Below are 13,391 nucleotides of genomic sequence, written 5' to 3' on the forward strand. Positions count from 1 at the left end.
AGTGTTAGAAAGACATTGATGTGTAAATCCATGAAAAAAAAAAATTTAGATGGATTTCTCTTAGTGGAAAAATGACTGAACAAAATAAATCAGGGACGTTGACAGATTCTCTTAATAGTTGGTAACTGTCTCACAATCAGTGCATGTTTCTTTCTTAACCATATGGTACAGAACAAAGTGTACGTAGAACTTACATGAAAAAGCACAGAATTTAAAAAACATTTAAAATTTGAATCTTGTGATGATCACAAAAAAAAATCTTTAGCTGACTGTCTTCTGCCATAGGGGAGAAGGGAAAAAAGCCTCTAACAAATCCACCAAGATAACTGTCCAACATCAGGCTTGCCATTTGCAGCCCTTTTAATTCATACCAATCATACACAAGATCTATTGCAGCCTTTAAAGGCTTCATGCCAAAAAAATTTTATTTTTATTGAGCTATCAAAACCCCAGATGAGCCTCCAAAGATTTGCATTCCTTCCTTACTGTCAAGAAAGCTGTAGGACTAATGGAAAAAGAGTATTACTCAAAACTTACATACTTATACTTTTGTTGAAGATGTAAATGAACAGCTAACAAGTTCCAGGAGTCTATACCAGCAACAGTTTTGGCTATAAGCTTACTGAAACTTTACAAAATGTAAACAGTGTGTCCTTCCATCACATTTACCTTATCTATGGAGGAGATAAAGGCAAGTATTATGGATAAATCCTATAGAATGCTGTCACAGATAGTAACCGAATTAAAAAAAGGGTTGGGAAATAAAAACATGCATAGAATTCAAGAAGGAAGATCGAATAAATATTGTACAAATAATCAATACAGAGTCACAGAACCATAGAATGGTTTGGGTTGGAAGGGACCTTAAAGACCATTGAGTTCCAACTCCCCTGCTATGGGCAGGGACACCTTCCAATGGATCAGGTTGCTCCAAGCCCCATCCAACCTGGCCTTGAACACTGCCAGGGAGGGGGAAGCCACAACTTCTCTGGGCAACCTGTTCTAGTGTCTCACCAACATCACAGTAAAGAATTTCTTCCTTACACCTAATCTAACTCTACCCTCTTTCAGTTTAAAACCATTACCCCTCGTCCTATCCCTACACTCCCTGATACAAAGTCCCTCCCCATCTTCCCTGTTGGCCCCCTTTAAGTACTGGAAGGCCGCTATAAGGTCTCCCTGAACCCTTCTCTTCCCCAGGCTGAACAACCTCAACCCTCTCAGCCTGTCCTCATGAGGGCATAGCCAGGTTTGGAGAACACCAAATAATTATTACTACCCAAAAACCTGATAAAAGTAGCATCAGTAACATCCCACCTTCATTAAAGGAATGATTCAGATTCAGACCCTTCACCCTTTATTTCAAGAAGAAAAGCCATATATTCATTAATTTGTACTGATTAAATACATTTCCCTAATCTCAGCCTTGCAATGGCGACAGTATTGTTGGGTTTATTTTTTTCCCTCACAAACTGTTGTTAAAACTAAGACAAGAGGAATGGTTCTTCCCAGGACTGACAACAGCAGCACACATGATGTGCAGAAATAGAATCAAAGAACCTTGATTTACATCATGGGTTTTTTTCACCCCGAAAGAAATTCAGCCTTATTAGTGAATCAGAAGAAAACATACATACTGCTAAAACACTGAGAGTATATACATATGGGAATTTCAAGGAGGGGAAAGGGGGAAATAAAGCACAGACAAAAGAAACAGGCACAAAGAAATGGGTTACTGTTCTTCCCTCTAACATGAGCTAATTGCATACTGGGTAAGGATAATCCCCTGTGACGTTCCATGCATTCAAAGGTCAAGACTTTTGCTTTTCAACTGTCCCCATCAAATCTTATTCCTGAGGAAAACAGCCTGAAGCTGTCCCATAGTGCACACACTCTCAAACTTGGGGGTTAAGGATTCTAGCTCTGCACAGTGCATTGCATCAGGCACCACCAACACAGCCCTCAGAGATGAGCACTGAAACACAGCACACTTAAACAAGAAGTACAAACAACAAGTAGTGAGCCAAGAGCTTCTAAAGGCTATTCTGCCTATTCCAAAATAGCAGGGACATGGGATTAACACAATTGTGTCTACTGTTTTGACATTCAAATGACTCATTTCACCTATGTTGCTGCGTGACTTCAAATTAAAAAGCAGAGCTCCTCTCTCTTGATGCTTTAAGAGCACTGATGGGGGACAAGCCTGGCCCCACTGAAAGCACCCAGCCAAGAGGGAACCTCTGTGTCCCCATGCCCAGTTACAGAGGAACCACTCCAGCGACCACACCAGGTATTAAAATTCTTTCTTTCCCAAACGCAGAACTACGGTTATATATACGGTAGAGTCCTCAAAACAAGCACCCGGGTCATTACTATTCCTCCCTGCAGTCCCCCGCAGCACAAGGAATTTGATTAAACTTCCTCAACAGGAGAGCACTAAATAAACACTGTAAATTAAACAAAACTATGCTGATGATCTAGTTGCAATTACTTCCAATTGATTTGAGTCTTTATTGTCCCCTCAAGCTTTAAACTTCGTAGATAAAAAAGGATCAGGCCTTACTGGAGGAATACCGAAGAAGGAGTTATGAAACTTTCCTTAAACACATTCAAAAGTAACCAGAGTAGCTTGTCGTCCTGACAAAATTCCAATTAAATTTAGCCTGGAAAGCTAATGAAAACAATACGCTATTCCAGGATTTGCCATAAACAAGCAAGTTAATGCTTAGAATAAATTCACTCATTGGTCAACATGCACACATACAAACTAGAAATTGCTGCAGCGTATTTTATTTCACAAAAGTCAGACACTGCCAAAAGACTTCAGGAAACTTTTACCCAGCTGATACCGTACAATCCAGCTCTAAGGCATTTCAGCCCTTTCCAAGTTGAGCCAAACTGTCACTTGATTGCAACAGGAAACATATGCACACGAGTGAAGTGGGGTTGCTCACTGCAATTCAAATATTTTATGGGAAGACAAAAGCAGATATTCTTATACTACTCCTGGGACCTCCTCTGCAGAAGAATCCTGGAGTTACTTGCAGATTTGAAAACATCCTCTTAAATCCTGTTATATATTATCAGGTTGGTTTTATAATTAATTTTCAGATATTAATTTCATTAGGCCTAATCTACTTGCAGGGGTCAGACCTATTATTCTGATTAATTTTTTCTTCCACGTCTCCAAATCACATTTTCCTTGCCAAGCTGGAACCGTTCTTAGATCAGCATTCTCTGAAATTCATTCTGCTCCAAGGTTAGCCCAGATGAGGCTTTAAAAGTTCTACAAGTATTTTACATTTTTCTCTAGATATTTTTTAGATGTATAGCTACCATTTTCCCTTCACAGTATACATCTAAGCTTCGGTTCCAATCTTGGGGTGCTTTTAAGTAGAAAGAACTTTGTTCAGGTCAGAGGGGGCATTTTGTTTTGACAAAAGCAGGCAGAAAAGCAGACCATAGACTCTTCTTTGGGATTTTTTCTTTTGAATTATGTTTACACTAAAATGAAAATTCTTTGAGCTTTCTTGAAGGACAGATACCATCTAATCCTGCAGCTTTTGCAGATAATCTGAATCCAAAGATGAAGGGGGATACCTAGCTCTCCCTGTTATTTTCTTTACATGACACTGGGAGTGAAAATGTAGTTCTGTTACTTACATCCATCTATTGCGGTACACACTTGAACAGCTCACCATGTCTATAGCTAACTACTTCAGCTTTAATTAGTTTGTTCTTTTTCTGCGTATTAGCTATTCTCATCACATCACCTATCTTCTGTTTGTAAGTATTTTAAATAGCAACACACGTATTTTCAAACATTACTCTCACTTTTAAGGAAAGAAACTTTGAAGGAAAATTTGGTAGTTTTATCTACTGCCCAAAGAAATTTTACCAGCAGATCTAAGAAAGTCAAAGCAACCCTAGCAAATATGTGGTTAAGAACAATAAGAACTGTGTTCAGTTTTAATGCTTTCACACACATGTTTGAATTTTCTTGCATATATAGACTGTTGATTTTAAAAAACAAACAAATGCAGAGGAAATTGCTAAGTCTACAACTTAGTTCCAGAAAAAGAAAATGCTTCTGAACTCAGACTTCTCATCATATGTACAAACACATACATACACACCACTCCATCACAACAGTGATCTAATTTTTCAGTCACCCACTTATAGCATGCCACTATTAGTCCCTAGCTCTCCTCCATCATGTACTTTCTCTTCATCCAGGAGGGCAGGAATGGCTTCCCTGCACTGGATTTTCTCAAGCAGAGAGCTACCATCAAGTGTCATTTGCTGGTCCATTGCTTCAAATGATCCTTGAAGCGTTATTACAACTAGAAACTGCTCCAACGATTTCTCTGGTGCCTTAGCGTGCAGTCACTGCACACAAAATTAAGGGAGAAATGCTCATGTTTAAGGTCTTGCCTGATTGATAATTTCTTGTTTCAGAATCTGAAATAGTCCTTGATTTGCACTTAAAAAGCTGGACAACTGGAGGTAAATTTCACACAGATATCCTACTCTTGTACCATTGCTTTGGTACTTCATTGAATAAAGGCACACTACTTCATGGCTACAGAAAGCATTTCCAGGTAACAGTGGGAAATTGTGCTTGGTGTCAATGTGGCCAAGGTTTTTGATAAAGATTTCACTTTCTGGACAGGCTTCATTAGCGCTAGGTTTGTTTCCTCCCCACTAAGAGCCACTATGCAAACGTGCTCACATTTGGTGACGAACAGAGCTAATAAAAACTGGTTTCCACCCAACTGATAACTCTTCCCTCAGGCCCTGACTGGCTTGCCCCACCACACAGCTCCTCTCCTGACAGCCTTCCTGACCCCTCTCTCGACACTGTCCTATTTGCTCACTGCTAATTAGATGGCATGAGGCTGCATTTGCTTTGAGCAGCACCTATGCGACTGCCCGGCCAACACATATGCCAATGGGGCAGCTGACAGGCGACGCAGATGACCTCCAGCAACAGCTGCTGTGATTTGAGTCTCTCCTCTATCCAGCACTTATTTTTTAATTAAGCTTCATTGTTTGTCTAACATGGTTGAAGTTGCCCAACAGTTTACAGAGGTATGGCCAGAAACAAAGAGGAAGCATTACCATTCAGGCCTTAATTGTAAATAATATGAAAAAAAAAATTGAGATGGAAAAACCTGCCCCATAAAATTACCATCAGCAACTTCTCTTCTCCTACAGGTCTATTTAGAAATTCTTCTCTTAGAGGCTCACTTCCAACTCACACGTTTTAGGCCAACGGATCCTATATCCTTGGAATTGTGCCGTTTGACTTATCTCAAAATTCAAATATTATTAGTAAACGCAGAGTTGTGAGCAGCACCTAATTAGAATGCCTTTTAAAACCTTTTTTATATTCAAATGGCAGAGTCACTTGCCCTTCTCTCCACTGCAATACTATCACACCATCTGCTTTGTCTCTGTTTTATTTATTTATTTGCTATTGAAGCACTTTGAGGATATTTTCTGCTAGCTTCAGGTTCAATATTTATTGGCGGTACATTCTAGGTTTCTTTTCCTTTTTGCTTGTTCTGTATTTCTTTTCATGGTTTCTAGTATTTTATTTTTCATAGTACTAAAAATTATGCTCAACATTTCAAAGGACACAGGGGAATAAAACGGTGCTCTGTACCAAAACGTTGAACAATTTTATTTTCCACATTACACCAGTTAATTGAGCTAAGCTGTAAAAAATGGCTAATGAACAACACAGGTTACAACAGCACAGCCATACAGTTGATCTTCCTATATGAATATACTGATGCCTCTGTTTAAAAAGCAACAAAACTATTGAATGTTTAATATGTTAAAGGTAAACATTAATGGTTTCAGATCTTACAAACACAATGCAAAACAGAGATTTTCAGGAGGAATTTCCACAAAGATAGGAGCCTTCAAATAAAAAGACTGAAAATTACCTCCAAGTTTCACACAAAGTTAAGTTTAACTTCTATAATGCACAGGGATTACTTGGTACATAGTTATAGACACTCTTCTCTAAAGGGTACAGCAACTGAATCTCCCCCTTCCCATTCTCCCTTTAATATTTTTCATATTGTTAAGGGCCTGAATACTAACCGCTCCCTGGAAAATAGGAAACTCCTGAGAGAAAACACAACAACTTCTGCAGATTCTTACTTTCACAATAGCTTTACCTTCCTTTTTAGCCTTGATGTTTGAGAAAATAACCTCAGGCGGGACAAACTAAACAAATCATACTTTTCCTTAATCTGAAAAAGACACTACTATTATACACCACAGCAAGAGCTGGCCAGAGACTTCTCAGCTGTAATCACTGTTATTGCAATCATAGGACTGCAGAGAATTAACAAAATAAAACCAAATCAAATTCATTTCACTTTGATGGTAAGCCATAAACAGCAGCAAACTCCAAGATAATTCAAGAGATGAGAGAGACGAACAGAAAAAAAATCCTCAACCCCCGAAAGACACCCCATCCTCTTTTCCCATATTCGTAGGAAGACCAGGGTGGCCAGGGAAATGCTCCAAGTCAGCCTGATACCTGCTGTGTTCCCAGAGCCTCTGAATGATGGGAAGCCCTGTTCCAACCAAATAGTGGTGTCACCACATCCTCTTTCCCTCTTAAAAGAGGTTGATTTTTAAGATTTATTTTCACTTATTTACTAATGCAAGGGAAACCTCCTGTATAAGTAGCATGAAAGTCTGCTCAGCATGCCCGCCTCTCTGTGCAAAACTATGTTTTAAACCCACCTCATAATGGAAAAAGGCAACTACCAAAGACGTACTTGCCATTTCATATAATTTAATAGTAACCTTCCCCTCCTCTGAACTTTCAGGACAAAATCAATGCTATACAAACCTGCCAAACAGGAAGCCTAATTATTCTAACATGTGCAACCGAAGCGATAGGGAGTTTCACAGTAAAACTGATAAGGAGAGACATAAAAGACTAATGAGCAGCCTGACGGTGCTCCGTTGCTGGGCTAGCAAAGGTCCCTACAGAACACCTTTGGTATTGTTCAGTGGGGAGACAGAGGCTGGGACATGTCCAAAAATAACACTCAGAGATGGAAGAAATGAATGCACAATGTCTACAGCTCAAGTGGTTAATCCAGGCACAGAAAAAAATTATTTGAAAGAGGTAACCAACAGAAAAATGCATGATGCAGAGTAGAAAGAGCCAATTAAATGTACACAGGTTACTGAGCAGCAAGACCCTTTATGCCACATTTGCTACTTGAATAAATTGACAATGTCTTCTTGACCTATGCCTGTGGTGTAGGTGACTGAAAATAAGGGTCCATGACTAAAGAGATGGAGTCGTCAGTATTACTAGTGACCAGTGATCAAACAACTGGTCCTGCAATAACCAGGAGTGAAAGACGCAGAAAGGCCAACAGTGACCAGCAGAAGCAGCAGCCCCGGACTGGAGAAGGAAACACCCAACAACACCAACTCTCTCCTATTACTGCTAGGTTTTCCAGTTTACCAGTAAATCATCTTTTGACCTATAAAAATGCATGCTCTTCCCTAGCAATACTTTGTACAAGACAATCCAGGTACACAAGCAGCTTGCCCCAGAGGCAGTGCTCGCATTTCCTCTGTGTATACAAATGTACTGCCAGCGCTCAGACACAGTTGTTTCAAGCAGGGATGGCTTGCTACCAATATCTCTGTTCAGAAAGTCACAGCTTCTCCTCAGACAAAACTGTCCACGTGACACATCCCCAGCTGCAGAATTTCTATAATACTTTGTGTATTATACACTAAAATACCTTGTGTATTATAGAAATAGATGCTTTGGGAAGACCTGTACCTTGGGGGATGAGTGGAAGGTCCCCTTCGGTTGCACGACTTACCCTTTCACTTCTGTGTTAACACACCCAATGAGGGAGAGAGCTTGAAATGGCAATTTAAAGAGCCTTACAAGACAGTAGAATCACACATCAAATTGGAGTATAATAGTCTCTTAATGTACTTTCATTATGGCAAATTCAGCCACCCTGCAAGTTCCAGACCATAACTTTAGCCCCCCAAGTCAGCATATTTGGAAGGAAACAGGGATTGAAATTGTCGTTAACATTACTACTCACTTGAGAAATCTTGTACCATGGGACAGCAACCTCCAGCACAGATGCCAAGGTAGCCAAAAAAATGATTTTAATGGCAAGCAGCAGAGTGCTGCAAGGCAAGGCATCACCGGTGAGGGAACCAGCAACACCATCTCAAAGACACAATCTCCCACTTTTCAGTGGGCTTTACCACTACATCCAAAGTACAACCTGGGAAAGAAAACAGTCTGGAAACACCATCCTTGCCTTATACTAAAATACCACCCAACCCCCTGAGTATTTCTCATGCCTAATAACAAACATGTATTGTACAGAAATTTTCTAGTGTAAACCTCAGTATCCAGATTTCATGGCTTAAGAAAGTTCTTTGCTCCATTTTATGCTGTGACACAAAGCCAGATTTTACTGTACAGATTTTACTGCGTAACATTCAAGGGCACATTACAAAAAATGGCAGTTCCCTCCGAGATCAACAGAAAACAGAACTTAGCACCTCCGTGAACTTCACCAACAAAGCTTCATTTTATTTGAGTACCAACTAACAGAGCCACCATTCTTTTTCTCTTTAAGTCCTTTTTGACAACCAAACATTAAAAATAATTTCCCCCATTTATATTTCCACACTGAAAAAAAAAATGTAGTTGCATACCCTGTTTCTCAAATCCTCCAAAAGGCGTATCATATTTTCATTTCTCATAATATTTAATCAAGTCTACTTCATTACAGACAAGGCTAAAAAGCTCATCATGCTGCAATTGATTACCAACAACATAGTGCCCACATCTGATAAAGACTGACCTAATTGTCTGATTCACGTACATTTCTGCAGGCCAAATTTACTGATGTTTTGCACAAATTCAAAGCTGACTGAGCCTGATGATCTTTTATATCTCTGTAATTAGTCTTCTGTGCCTTTGCAAGCAGACAAGCAAGTTGCCCCTTTACTCTCCCTATTTCAGTAGAACACCTGTAACTATAAACTTCACCATCTACTCAGCACCTACCAGTCAGAAAAGTACATGCAAAAAAAAAAAGTACACAAACTGCAATCTTTCAAAGTCATGAAATTAAATCTGGAAAGGCGATCTTAAGATAAACATGACAATTTCTAAAAGAAGAAACAGAAAAAGCAGGACAAGTTGGTGGACTCAAATTCAATAAACAGCATTTTTATCATACTTTTCTAAAAAAGACAATATAAAATAAGGACACTGGCATAGACAAGCATTAAGAAAAATTGGTGAAAAAAAAAAACAACAAACCAGAAACCAAAATCAGTAAGTTTAGTCCCTATCACTAACATCGCAGCACAGTATGAAAAGTATAATGCGAATACATTGATTCTGCACTAGAATGTAACCAAGATTAATAACACAGAGGTTTAACAGCAGAAAACATCCACTAGAACTTAATTTATGTCGATAATCAGGTTTTGGAAACCGATCCTACAGTTGCAAAAAATGTTTCCTAATTATGAACATAAGTTTAAAAAGATGAGTCAAGTCAATTCTACTGAAGTGAAGTCTTGGATCCGGATCTCTGCTGCAGTCAGCAAGACGCATATCTGCATTTCCCCAAGCGAAGCAGAGGGGCGGGTGAGGTCAGAGCACTGACCTACACTTCAAATTCCAGTCTCGGGAAAGAGGGATGGACAGCCATTAACCATCAGAGAAGACAAACGTCGTTCTCTGCACAGTTTTGCACCTTGCAAAACCTGAGGGGTCACACTCAGCCGGAGACATGCACATGATTCTTTAGCCCACTAGGCAGACCTGAAATTCCTCTGCCTGCCAGACAACTTGTCACTGCAAACACTGTGAAAACAATATGGTCCCATGGACCATCTTCCCCAGCTTGGTGCCCTAACAGATCCCAGTTTGGGAGTCACTGCACCAGTCACCCTTTTAGAAATCCATGCCCAAAAGCAAGACTTAATGCAAAGATATTTCAAACCAGAGAAACGTTTCTTTTGCATAGCTCCATCATGAAGCATACATAATCTAAAAAGCTGCCAGCACTGGCAGCCTCATATCCATCAGTGTCAAGAATTTTTATATTTTTTTAAAAAGAGCTGCTAATTTTCATCATACATGAATTTCTTAAGTGGAAGTTTGGATTTTTTCTTAAGTCAAATTAATCTAAAATCAGCAGGGAAAATTTACCTGATAGCTCTATAAATTCAGAATTCTCTAACTAAATTTTAATGCAGAAATACATCTCCTAAAGCAAGTCTTGCTATTTTCTTTTTCAAAACACCACATTTAAGTGGTGTTTCCCCTTTGGTCATTTATCATCAACAATTTTCTTTCAAAAAGTTTGGTTAGAAATAGCATGCTTTAAGATATTGATTACAAAATGACTAATGAACTGTGTCAACCTGGAGGGCGGGGAAGATTTCCAATTTGAAGTCCAGCCATTAAATAAAAATCAGGCTTTGGTATAACACATTCAATCTCTTACCTACTTTTGACATTCTGAAGTCCCATGTTACTGTGGGTTAAACATTTCACCCACTTTCCTAGTTTATTGGCTTGTTGAAGAAAACAGAGTGCAGAAGAAAAAAACACAATTTAACTGGCTATACACAAGATATTGCAAAAAAATGAGCAGAGAAATACATCTTTCTAACCCCTTCCCTTGGATGATGACAGTTGGCCCTATTGCCAACGATCCCTTCCACAGCTACACTTGAACATAAGTCTGTGGGGATAAAAGAACTTACAGCGTGTTTGGGCTGACATAGCAATGTCTAAGCTTTGAAAAATAGCCACTGTAATTCAGCGCATTACGTATAACCCCTCATCTTTGTGAGTTACAAAGGAAAAAGACTCTACCCAATCCTTGAGCAAAACCACACCTAAGAGAATGAAGCTCTGAATTAGAAAGCAAATCCATTAAGCGGGATCCCCAAGCCACCAGGTTGTTACACTTTGCTCAGCACCGGACACTGCTGATAGCAGGGAAGGCCAGGGCAAAGGGGGACGACGAGCTCTCACATGGCCTCATGAACCGGGCTGGTCCTTACACACGCAGAGTTTACCAGTCAGGTGCACGTCGGGGTAACTACAAGCCCCAGGAGGCAACGCGGCGGGCAGAGCGCACGCAGGTCCCAGCCTGTCGTGCCAGCCAGCACAGAGTTTCGAGACCCCGGCAGGTCGGACACGTGAGGCATAGCTAAGAGGATTTTGTACTTTCTTGGTACGCCGGACCATTTCTAAAACACTCTTATCCACTACTTAGCTAGATACCGCAATTCTCGCATAAACATCCCTAAGTACGGGAAGGGGATATCTTAATTCAAGAGAACATTTGGGGCTATTCTTAACTGGACTCCTTCAGAATTTTATTTTTGTTGGCTCGATTCCAACATCAGCTGCTTGCTGTAAATACATATTGGAAGCAATACAAGGAGCAAGAGTCAAAGTATCTGAGAGAGACAAATAATAAAACAGCTGAGCAATACTGCTCCTTTAGAGCAATCATCTTCCCACTCTCCAGGGACAAATCTCTTTGAAGGAACCCTGGTAAGAAGGCTGTGACCGAAAAAAAAAAAAGATATGCTACGCATTTCATTTATTTCATGCCAGCAATCAAGCAAATCCGGCAACTTCAAAAAAAAACCCCAAACTCCACAGAGTTTGCGTCTGCTTTAAAAAAAGAAAAGAAAAAAAAAAAGCAAAGCAGCCAAATCACAAAAGATAAGGCCTACTACACATGAGCTCCCACTCTGAAAATAAACTGTTTACTCAAAACTTTCCCCAGCGGTTCACGCCTGCCCGAGGCCGGCCATACCGAAGAGCGGGAAACACTCGGGTTTGGAAGCGACGAACTTTCCAGCCCGGGCCCGGGCGCGGCCACGGCCGAGGCGTCGAGGGAACCAGGCCGAGGCCACCCCGGCGCACCCCTGGGTGCGAAGGCGGAGGGAGCACCGGGCGGCGGCGGCCGTTACAGCCGCTCGGGGAGCCCGGGGCGGCGCTGGCCGGGGGCGAGCGGGGAGCCCAGCCCACGCCCACCGCCGCCGGGGCCTGGGCCGGGCCGCCCCGGGGCCGAGGCGCGGGAGGCCGGCGCGCTGCCCTCGCACACCCCCCCCGGGGCGGCACCTCCCCGCCGGCTGCCGGCCTAGGAGAAACCTTTCCTCGGGCCGGCGCGGACGCCCGTCCCTCCAACTCCGCCCGTCACCGAGCGTCCCCTCAGGGCTCCCGCCCCGCCGCAGGGCAACCGCCCCGGGGGACGCCCTCGCCGCCGGGGCCGGGTCCCAGCCCAGAGTTGGGGGGGGCGAAACAAAAGGCACCAAGTTGCGCGGCCGCCCCCCGCCGCCGCCCGGACTGCGCCCGGCCGCGGTGGCCTGAGGGAAGGGAGGAGGGAGGGCGGTCAAGGAGCCGCTCGGCGCGGAGCCTCCCCGCGGATTACCCGCGGTAATAGGATTAAGCGGGGTTGAGCGGCGCCCGCGGGGGGCCCGCCGGGCAGCGCGGCCCCGCGGCTGTCACCGCCCCGGGAGGGGGCGGCGGTGCCGGCGCTCCCGGCCGCCGGCTCCCCCACGCCCCCGCCGCCTGCCCCGCCGAGCCCTGGCCGCGGTGCCACCCGCCGCCGCTCCCGCCCGGCCCCATTGTTCGCCGTGCCGCCCTTACCGTGCGCGGGGCTGGGGCTGCGCGGGCTCCCGCGGGCTCTCCTCGCTGCGGCTGGTGCAGGGGCAGTCGCGCTTGGCCGCCGGAGGTCCGAGCCATTAAAAGCTCCACGGGGAGGAGAAGGAGAAGGCGGCGGCAGGAGTGGCGGTGGGGGGAGGAGGAGGAGGAGGAGGACAGCGGGGGGCTCGCAGGAGCAGGGTCGCCATGTCCAGCCTTGCAGCGGGGGGAGCCCACCGGGCCGGGCGCTGAGGAGGACGGGGGCAGGCGGCGACGGGGGTGGGGGGAGAGAGGGGGGTCCCGCTGCCGCCTGCAGACCGGGGGAGCGGGAACTGGACGCCGCTCGCCGCGCTGCCGCGGCTGCACCTCCCCTAACCCTGCCCCCTCCCGGAGGGGGAGCCGCCGGCGGGAGGAGGCGGCCGAGAGCCCCCTCCAGCGTTCACAGGCGGCGGCAGCGGCTCGCCATGGCCGCTCGGCTCGGCGCGGCCGGCGGCGGAGGGGAGCGGGGTGCCCGCCTCGGCGGAGCCGCCCGGCCGCAGGTACCCGGCAGCCCGTCGGGGGGAGGGGAGGAGGGGCAGCGACCACCGCCCTGCGCCGCTGCGGTGCCGGGGGGGGGGGCTCCAGACACCCGCCCTCCTCCTCTTCCTCCTCCTCCCGGGCACCAGAAGGGGCGAGCAGC

General features: G+C 44.3%; 1 protein-coding gene across 6 annotated transcripts in view; it reads right to left on the minus strand.

Annotated features, from left to right (window-relative positions):
- The window catches only part of FARP1 (FERM, ARH/RhoGEF and pleckstrin domain protein 1), a 210,864-nt gene extending 197,844 nt beyond the window's left edge, over positions 1 to 13,020 (minus strand). For 4 of the 6 annotated variants that reach the window (XM_074859393.1, XM_074859392.1, XM_074859395.1 and 1 more), the window contains exon 1: positions 12,719 to 13,020. The gene's annotated coding sequence lies outside the window, so the exon portion shown is untranslated. The remainder of the gene's footprint in view (positions 1 to 12,718) is intronic. The other 2 variants (XM_074859391.1, XM_074859388.1) reach the window with 1 other exon arrangement.
- Positions 13,021 to 13,391: the final 371 nt, after the last annotated feature.

The sequence above is a fragment of the Strix uralensis genome, chromosome 2 (genome assembly GCF_047716275.1).
Source record: "Strix uralensis isolate ZFMK-TIS-50842 chromosome 2, bStrUra1, whole genome shotgun sequence".
NCBI classification, from domain to species: domain Eukaryota; kingdom Metazoa; phylum Chordata; class Aves; order Strigiformes; family Strigidae; genus Strix; species Strix uralensis.